Source organism: Sphaeramia orbicularis, chromosome 10 (assembly GCF_902148855.1).
Source record: "Sphaeramia orbicularis chromosome 10, fSphaOr1.1, whole genome shotgun sequence".
NCBI lineage: Eukaryota > Metazoa > Chordata > Actinopteri > Kurtiformes > Apogonidae > Sphaeramia > Sphaeramia orbicularis.
The window spans coordinates 23304636-23315299 of record NC_043966.1 but is presented as its reverse complement, the minus strand read 5'-3'; the positions used below and the strand labels follow the sequence as shown (position 1 = coordinate 23315299).

Genomic DNA, 10664 nt, shown 5'->3' with positions numbered 1-10664 from the left:
GCACTGATGCCCTTTGAGTTTGCCTGGGCTAGAGGGTGTGCAGCACTTTGAAAGCCCTGACCGGCATATTGAACGTGTTTTAATAGAACCCTTTTGAGACTCCTGGTAGGATGCACAGTAACACTTTGCCTTTAAGTTCCCGCACCTCTCTGTGTGATCTCGTCAGATAGCCACTCTATCCTCAGATTCAGGCCTGGAGAGGGGGAGGGGACCATGCACGTTAAATGAGGCCAGAGGTGTCCATATCTCAGCAGAGGCCATTCTTTCCTCGAGATGTGAATCTTTGAGACATGGTGCTGAGCAAGCTTTGATGTAGAAAGGTGCTCGGCATAAGACTGAAACTGGAGGCTTACGGGCTGGAGTTCAGTGGGATCCCCTTCAGGGAGGAAAGACTGGCTCCTCGTTGGACAATTGTCAGTACAGTGTTGATTTAATTAAGCTTCTCTGCTGTTCACCCAACCAGGCTGCACAGGGAAATAGCTCAGTCCCCCATATACGACCATTATGAATGTCATTGCCCACTTAATGTGAAGACCCAACTGCGAATCACTTCTTAATGTAGGCAAGCCGCAGGAATATAGAGACTCCTATGAAGAGTTTTATTGCCAAAGGTACCAATAGCAAGATTTCAAGGTGTGAGGAGCATAAAAAAAGATATTGTTTTTAATGGCAATACATTACAATGAATATCTGTTATTATAATGGGAAGAATAGAATATTAATATTTGAATTTAGCATATTTGCCCAACAGCAAAAAAGATGAATTGATAAGAAAAGAAAGCTGGTGAACTCTCATTAGCATGACAAAAAGTCCCTTCAGAGTCCTAATACACCACCCCTATGGTTATCAAAATCACAAGTACCAGATGTTAAGATAGGCAACATTTATTTATTCTCAATTAAAATGAGGATATTAACAAGCAAATCTTTTTACCTTTTAGTGATTTGTATGTTGATAGAGTACTTAGGTAGCAGTAAGCTCAAACGTACTGTCTCTCTTTCCGCTTTGAGCTTATAAGACATTAAGATATAATGATAATCTTTCCCTCAGTTCTGCTTTGTCATCAGGACTATGAGCTCTTGAACGCCATGAAACAGAACAACATCCCTGACATTGATGTGATTATACGCAGCGAGGAATGGGCAAGCAGGGCTCATCCCGGCGGGCTGAAATATCCATAAAAACACGGCTGAATAAGACAAGTGGCTGGCATCTACAGGAAGATACTGACAGGAGGACACAGCATCAGAGCCAAACAATGAGACTGGAGCTGTTGAATGTAGTGAATAAACAGAAATCCAGTCAAGCTAAAAATGGCTGACTCAGGTGTGCAGCCGAGTAAGCGTCACATCTTTCATTTCCTCTCTCACTGCCTCTGTGTATGTGACAAAATAGCACCATATACCTCTTACAGAAATCCATGTTGGACAATCATTTGTTTTTTGTTGCTAGCTTTGACAGTAATGATTTCATAAAGGCTTTGATTTTAGCTCGATCACCACGGCTGCAACATCGCTGGATACCTCTCCTCATTAGCGATTCCATAAGCAGAGTGCAATGCTGTAGTGGCTGATACTTACATGCCTTCCACTCTAAAGTGTGGCGGTAATTTATTCTCTCCCTGGTGCTCATCATCCTGATGCAACTCACACAGTGACAAGAATCCATCTCTGTGGTACCTGGCAACAAAATGGGAGGAGGGGTAAAGGGAGGGGGATCACATATTTTGCCATCACAAACAGAAAGCAGAGGATGGTTACTAGGCAGGTTTAAGATATTGTAGTTCCATTTTACCTCCTGTTACAACATTAAGAGCAGTGTGATTTTATCAGGTGTACTCAAAAATACTCTGAGCATTTTATCAACTCCCTTTGACTTTGAATAATTTGAAGAGGGAAGGTAAAAACAATTCACTGGGTGAGATTTGATCCTACATAAGCCATCTTCTCCTGCCAAAGTTTTTCTCAAAGTGTGGCTTAAGCACTTCAAAGTTAAGTACCATATAGAGAGTATGATTCATTTGGCAGCTCATATTGTCCGGCTTCAAAAACCTAAAGCTAGCCAGAGACACATTGTGGGCTGTTTTCAGCTTCAGAGAAGAGAAAGAATTTGGCTTGATCTTAGGCCGCCCATCCCCATCCAGAGATGGGCTTTTTTTTCATCTTATCGTAGTCTTAGCGCATTGGTGTGGTGACTATGTGCTTCACAGGTGGGAGTCTGCCTCTGTCAAATAAGCCAGTTCACTAAGGATGGGATTTGCCGCTGTTATTTTTCTATTAGGGAAGAATTATGCTAAGCCTTTAGAGGCCATCTTTGTGTTGCTATGGCAGCCCATATTTCCTACCGGGTTGCGACCTTGAATGACTACAGTGCAAAGCCAAGTAGCCCCAAAACCCTTTGAGGATTAGAACCAGGGTCTCATAGTTATGCAAAACACCTCTGATATGACTGAACCTTGAATGGCTGAATGACAAAGTTTATTGAGATTGCCTCTCTTTTCATCTGATTATTGTCATTTGATTATTCCCAATCACTGGGCATGGCTTCAAACGATGCTTTTCAAATGGCTATTGTTTGGGAAAACACTGGGACCCTTTTTTTCTTACATGTCTATTATTATATTTGTGAAAAGAAGTTTGCATGGTTTGTGTGTGAGTCTAATTCAATGGTATTTATTTGGAATTAAAATACAGTAAACGCATGTATTGTATTTACATTGATCAGGAGGAATGAAATAAATTATATGAAGAAAAAAGAAGTAATTTGCTTTCTCATATGAACCGCAGGAATAAATGGATATTTGGTAACAATTTAAGCCAGTGTTTCGGTAAATGAGTTCATTTCTGAACCTATTCAGGGGAATCGATAAGTTGAAGATATTCTGTGGCTTTCTAGTCGCTCCTCAAGTTACTGTTGTCATCCACCTATTTTATTTGCTTTGAAGTGCACATCTTTCATTGTCTGGTTATGATGGATAATGCACAGCGGATTGGAGTTTCCTTCCTACATTCACCACCATGTTCTTGTGTTGACTAATATTTCTGAGCTGTTTTAACCATCAAACTTTTTTTTTTTTTTGCTTATAAAGGTAATTTCAGAAATCATAGGTCAAATTTCATGTCCAGGTAAATCAATAGAAATTGTTTTTCCTCTTTAGATTCGGTGATAATCTTTCCAACAGTTTTCAGACCAGCCATCAAAGCCTAAACTCTATTTGGAGACATGTATAGACAGCTACTCAAAGCTGACACAGAGATGAGGCTTTGAAAGTATGAGATTGACACTATTGTGGTCACAAAGCACAACAGGAGACTACTTTGAAGAGGAAAGTGCTTTGAGTATTGGATTTCACTTTAGAAATAGTGGCCGAAGACAAGCTCAAGTATTAGACATGTTGAATTGGTGTACATTAAACAACAAAACCACGTGCTCGACATGTCACTTCTGCGATTAACGTCCGATTAGAACGTTGCTAGGTCAAAACACCGCTGTTAAACTTTTGAAACACTACATAAATATGACTTTCTCCCCCTTTAATCTGACATTTGCACACTGTGTCTCACTTCTCCATCTCAGGATGGTGCAGTCTTGTGACGCAAATAAAAAGTTGACAGTATATCCAAGCAAAATCGTACTTTTTTTTACTTCACAAAATGAAGTGCTGCTATCAGAGAAATGTCTTGTTGGCAGTTGGGGAATTGATCAGTCTCAATCCCAAGCTGCATCCTTGTCAACTGGCAGGTCTGCTGAAGATGACATGTTTTCTGACAGTGCCTTGTCAATGACTGTGCTTGAGTGAAATCCCCAGCCATGCTCACTCACTGACAAAGTGATATCTATCATCTTATTTTTGACAAATTCGTCACACCCATCTCTCAATCTAATTGGTCTTTGAGGTTTCTCTAAGACAAAGACTGCTAATCTTAGTGTGAGTGTTTGAACAGCGCTTGCCACTGACTACTTCTCAAGTCTTTGAGTCTGTGTTCAGATAAGTTTGAAATACATGACAGTCACATTTTAGGTGTTCTGATGTCACACAGCCTTTCTGGCTTAAAAGTTCACTCAATATGAGGTTTGGTCTACTTTGATGTGGGGTCTCTAGTGATGCGATTTTAGCATGCTATCTGCCTCTGCTGTTCTCTGTCACCCACTCCTGCAAAGACTGACATGGGAGCTGCCAGAGCATAGACTCAGCCTTTTATTCCTGGTGACTACAAATTATAGATACGGGAAAGGTAAATTCAGGCTGCACCATGACAAGCTAAAATGTACAAACTTCTGCAAGTGTTTACTCCTGCAAGAGAGGTTTCTGGGATGGAATTCAACTGATGATCAGGCATGTAGTGTATGATTAATTTATAAGTGGAATAAAAAAAAAAAAAAGTTCCCCAGTGTTTGGTAAATGTTTGGAGCTAGCCTGTTCTAGATATTACAAAGCAAAGATATCAAGCAAAGAATTACTGAGGTATTTCCTGATTCATTTACATGAAGAAGAACAGTCTTTCTTTTTTTTTTTTCTTAAGACGAATGAAACCCCTGAAAAACACACAAGGAAGTTATTTATGATTTATTCATGTAGGATTAAAATATCGCCCCTCAAAAAACAACAACAACAACAACAACAACAACAACAACAACTTACAATTCAATTTCTGCTCATTATGCAACATTCCCTGAATCTGAGATGGTGAAGTTGCATTTCTGTGAAAGGAATGAGCTCGGTGATAAAGATCGAGTAATCTCGTTTTATGCTTATGACGGTTAGATGAGATCCGCCCCACTACCCCCCCACCCCCACCCCTACTACCCCCCCTCCCCCCTCCCCCCTCCTGCGTGGCGACGCTCACCTGAGAAGCAAACCGGAGCTCCTCATGACTCCTCCGCTGCTCACACCTCTCTGTCCTGAGAATTGGGATTTAGGGAGGATTAAAGCAGAATATTTCAATTTACCGCTGGAATTTACCTGATTGTGCCAAAGTAATTACCTACCCGTACTGGAAAAAAATGCAATTATGGAAACAGTGAAAAAAAAATGTATTATAATAATTAATAAATAAATAAATAAATAAATAAATAAATACAAATGCTGCAGACATTGATAATATAAAGACCTCTACAAAGAATAAACATGAAATCTAAGACTTTAATGAAAGTAATTAAAAAATCGTCTCAGCTGCCAAGAGAATTTATTGCTTAAATAGCCAATAGTTGACTGACCTGAATAAATAGAAAATAAAACAAAAGCTCCATTCATCGTCTGTCCTCGCTCCTAAAGTGTGTGGTTAACCTTTTAATTTCCAGATATGGTCTTTTTCCTAATTCAGGCCTACACTTAAACTCCCCACCTGTCGAAATAACTGTACGAGGACAAAAAAAACAAAACAAAAAAAAAACAAAAAAAAAACAAATAACTAAATCCAACAGTTAAACAAAGCAATGCAGTCTTTGTACAGCTGTCACCATGTACCTGATGTCCTTATGCAGCTTTATTAGATGCAGAAGTAGCTGTGAGATGCTCTTATTCTAAGGAAACAAAAAGGTGTTTGTTTGAATCTAAAATATATGCAGTATCTTGAGAAAAAAAAGAAGAAGAAAAAAAAAAAAAGATGATAGCCGCACAAAGGGTGGCTTCAAAGTGTGGAGGGCTATCTTTTTAATCAAACACAAACGGACAATGTCGGCCCACACACTGACTTGGCGAATCCATGATCACACAACAAAGAGAAAATATAACTGTTATTAAAAATAGTACTGTTTCTCACCGAAAAAATCTTGTGAAAGACAGAAAAATAATTAAGCCTACATCTCAGATCGACTGGCAATATTGTTCTGTGCTTGAAACTAGGGATATAATAAAAAATAATATTAATAATAATAACAATAATAATGCTGATGTGTTAAAACACTGCTGCAGGTAGTGGTGCATTCAATGCCCCCGTTCAAAATGTAATTTAGACATTTCTTTGACTAAGTATATGTGTGTGCAAAAACAACAGGCTATGAGCCGCCTAAACATAATTATTGAGCTGTTAAATTAGCATAATGTGAGAAGTAAATATATTGAAAGCTGAGGCTAATAACATGGTTTTGCAAAATATGAAAAAAAGGTGATTTATTGTGTGTGTTCTATCATAATTTGATCTGAAATAACCTTGGAATAAATATATAGAGATACCTAAAGTCTGATCAGTAATTTTTTCCACCTTTCTGACATTAGATTAATATTTTTAATAAAATGTGAAATCAGTATGAAGATAAATGCACGTGCAACAATGCAAATCGAAAATAAATCGTTTAGAGGTTGTATTTTTTTGTATAAGATAATAAAATCTGCTTTATTTGGGTCGATGATTGAATCATTGATAAGATTTAGGAATTAGGGGGAAAAATAGTGCTCTGCCTCTGTCCAGTGTGAAATGCAGGGAAGAGGAGACAGAGGCCCTCTGTGGGTATATCCCATGTAAACAGGGCCCTGTGCATTGTGTAAATTAGGTGGATTAGCCCACGCTTTTGTTGGACATGGTGTGTACACAACGAACACCGATTCAGCTTTCCTAAAGCCATTTTGGCCCTCACAACTTTAAGGAAGTCTTACATTCCCAAACCTTCAGCCGGAGATGATCTGAAGAGGAACTCCTTTTGAAGCACCACTGCATTCATCATTGTGTGGCTCCAGGTTTTGTTTGGCGCAATGAAAAAACACTGACTCACTTGGTCTGTCAATAATACTTTACCAAGAAAAATAGAAAAAAAAACAAAAAAAACAAAACACATCCTGTTGATGTCCGGAACTTATAACATGAAACGCTGAACGCATGTCATAAATTACAGACAGTGATAGAAATGCTTTTATTAAACCCCTAGAATTTACAAATAATATCAGAACACGTGCATAACAGATTGAATGCGCGTCCTCATGTGAAATCTGTCCTATTAACCAAACACATTGTCACCCGCCGCGCGTGCACGTAGCTCCTACTCTGTTATTGCGCGTAAAAATAAACACGTGCGCGCATTTGTCATTAATTCAGTCTGGATCAATTAAGTCAGAGGCTGCGATATTAATTATCTGTGTAAAAGCGTTACATGATATTTCCCTCTATTACATTCACTTATTAAAAAAACAGACACTCTCATCTCTGATATGTTGTTTTAAGATCTGGTTTTGATGATATCTTGAATTTAGTTTTTACATGCTTCACGGACTGATAAAAATAATAATTATAAATGAATAAAAAAATTAATCCATATCAGAATCAACCTGTTCTTGTGAGGATCCAAAAACCTGCAGCCATTTCCTGTGCCCACTTTTATACGTCACTGGAAAAAAAAAGCTGATTTTAGATTTGAGTTTTATCATTTTTTATTTATTAATGATAAACGCAGTGGTCAGGGTGCATAAGAAGGCCTGCAGGCCCGGAACCAAAGTGACAGTGACATCATTTTCCTTCCACCTGTAGCATCCGCAGACGCGTAAATGTGGCGCATTAAAACTTTTTTCTTGATATCAGGATCCTGTGATAAACGACCTCTCACAACCGCATCTATGCCTCTCTCTCTCTTTTATGATTTATTTAAAATAAATGTGAGTCATTGTTTTTATTATTACTTATTTTTAATGCTTGTTTAGAGTAAATACAGGTGAAAACAGTGGAGTTGCAAACAGTAAATGGACTTAGAATATAGTTTGTCCTGTGTTTTTCTGATTGACTGTGACCACTGACCCACGGGACACTGCTGATGAAATGAATGTTAATTATTTTTCCATCAAGTAAACCGTAATTTTCATATTTGGGTTTAATTACCCTCTTCAGTGGAAGCTATAGGGCTCCGTTCAGAGTGAGATGCGTATTAAACTTATAATTATGATCAGACAAACAAACACAGCATCGGCGCCTTAAGGGGTTGTGTTTCTGAAATCAGACTGAATGTTCTTAAATATCCTCGTGTTGTTAGAATAACATTATTATTTATTTAACTTTGTTTTTTTTTTTTTCTTTTTTCTTTTTTGGTATAGAAGCCTGACTGACTTTGATTCAGCTTAATGTGAAATGAGTTTTGTGTGTGTTTGTGAGTAAACGGTTTGGACTTCCAAAGGGCTGTTTCAACATAACCTCTTTAAAGAGAGCATTTCACAATTTCTTGTATTCCATGTATTTATTTTTAACAAAACAGACAATGTCATGGTACGTATTTCATTTAAAAGGATAGAATTGAGTGATAATTACCCTGATTACATGGAACTACTATTGAGGGCATTCAGAAATTTTGTTTCAGTCACAGGGGGAAAAAATGAGTTTATCACAAACTTGGAATTTCAGACTAGCTATATTGCTTTTTCTTGATTGCATATATATATATTTTATTATATTCATCAATGTAAAAACCTATTTTTTTCCTAGAATAGAAACCATTTTCCTTTTTTCACAGATTTTCTGTTAAAAAGTGACTTCATCCTCTGTCTTTTGACTCTAGGATAGTGTTAATAATAGATTTCTTTTGTGTTTTGGGAAACAATAATGTCTCACTCTCAGGTCCTCAGAGATGCTTCTGACAATCAAGGGAAATCATAGTAATTCATCAGCTTCTTTAAAGAATATATTGCCTCAAGAGTCATTAGGTCAAACAGAGTACAGATTATGCCATTATAAATAAAAATAAAAAATTAAAAAAAATCCAGTTCTACCAGTGAAAAGGAACATTGAAGGTTTTTGTGTCTGTGTCCATATACTTTTAGGAAGTCAAAGCACAGCTGATAGGACCACAGCCTGAATTCCTTCAATTAAATTATGGTAAAACTGAAAGAAGCAGAGGAAGGAATTGTTTCTTGTGATACTTACGATTTTTAACACGATAGATGTGTGAAAACAGAATATTCACATTACCTTGATGTCAGGTGGCAACAGCTGAAACGGTTTCATCAGAACATGACACTGAGTGTTGTGGACTCTGAGTTGTTTGTAAAACATTCCTATTATGACCTTTTTAAAACCACATTAGTGAGCTGAAGATGGCTGTTTTCCTGCCTTGGTGTTTAATGGATGCTTCATTTACAGACAGGGTCATTTAATTCATTAGTGTGGTGAATAGTTTGCATGTCTCGTTTTACAGTATGTCTGTGGACTTCATTGTGCCCAGTTGTGTATGTCTTGGCATGTGTGCGCTCGTCGTAGTCATCTTTTTGTCCTTACATCCATGTGCCCATGTGCCAGTGAAAGTGTGTGCCCATATGTGAGTGGATGACTGTTTCACTGTTACTCCGTGCTTGTGTGTGTGTCCGTGTGTGTTGTACGCAGCCCATTAGTGGAGTTTAACCCCTGTGTTCAGAGAGTCACATCCCTTCAACACACCATGCTCTATTCTAACTGCAGTACGTTAACATTTTACTCTCTTCCCTCCCCACACACCCCCTTCACTTTTGTCCTAAGAGGGCAATTAAGGAAACAAACGTTTTCCCCAAGATAAGCTGGCTGCCAGCTTTGCATACTAATGCAATGCCAAGTGGTTACAAATAGTGAGTGCTCTAATTACCAGCACTGTTTTCAATCAGAAATTGCTCAATTTCCCAGGATGAGGTCTCCATGGCTAGAGAAAAAACACAACCTGACAGAGGCAAGAGACAATCATCTCTATGTGGAGTGTAGTTGATTTTCTCTACTTGTGTGTATGTGTGTTCATGTCCCCACATGTGTGCACACATGTTGGTGCAAATAAGCTCATCTGCCTCTGTGTGTATAGACCCTGCAGCGACCCTCTCTATCACTGCTGCCCTTGACAAGTCAAGAAATGGATCCTGTCAGCCTCTACAGCATTTAGCACCACAATTATCCCCTTTCACAGGCTGGCTGCATTAATGTAAACCACACCAGGCAGTAGTTACCACTTAGCGATGAGTACAATGTGGTGCGCCATCTCTGGATGAGCAATTTAATGCCATTTTGTTGCTGTGTGATCATCAGTGTAAAATCAGGCCCTGCTCATTTATTAAGCAATTTCTGTTGTCGAAAATTAGAAGGAAGGCTGTTTTAATTTGGCAGCAGATAGTAATATCTCTAAAAGCAACAATAATGTGTAATATGGTTGACATCAAACACAAAAAGAGGAAATTCAAGCTAGTTCAGTCTGCAGGATGCATCAGCCCGTCAGGGAGGGGGTCACTATGCTAAGAGGAGTGTCCATCTTCGTGTGGCCACCAGGAACAGGGGGCAGCACAGACGAAAGTGGCAAGGACTCACTCCCTGCCTGTAAGAATGAGTCACTCCATAGGATGTGCAGGCAGGACCCATCCGTTGGCCTTAGCTGACCTTTAGCTCTGACAGTGGCTAATGGAGCGCTGGCCCTCGATCAATGCACCAAGAGATGGGCTCCCCATCCCTGCCCTTTCACCAGGCCAGGAAGGGAGGGATGCTGCCAGAAGCCATGCCGCGGAGCCATCGACCCTGCCACTTTCCCATCCTGTGGGTGACAGCTGCAGTGCCAATGAGCCTGGGGACGACATGCTGCCCTGCATCGTGGAAAGGACAGCCAGCAACTCTATCTCTGTGTGGTGGGAGGAAAAGTCACTCATGATCTGCTTATGAATGTCAGCTCCATGTAAACATCCCCAACTGAGGAACAAACAAAACTACATTCTCATCAATGTTAAGTGTATTTTTTAAGACTT

The 10664-nt window shown here is 39.0% G+C and overlaps 1 protein-coding gene across 1 annotated transcript in view; it reads right to left on the bottom strand.

Annotated features, from left to right (window-relative positions):
• Nucleotides 1–8363: 8363 nt before the first annotated feature.
• Nucleotides 8364–10664, bottom strand: part of zic6 (zic family member 6) — a 95093-nt gene continuing 92792 nt past the window's right edge. Inside the window, exon 6 of the transcript XR_003936368.1 lies at nt 8364–10540. The gene's annotated coding sequence lies outside the window, so the exon portion shown is untranslated. The remainder of the gene's footprint in view (nt 10541–10664) is intronic.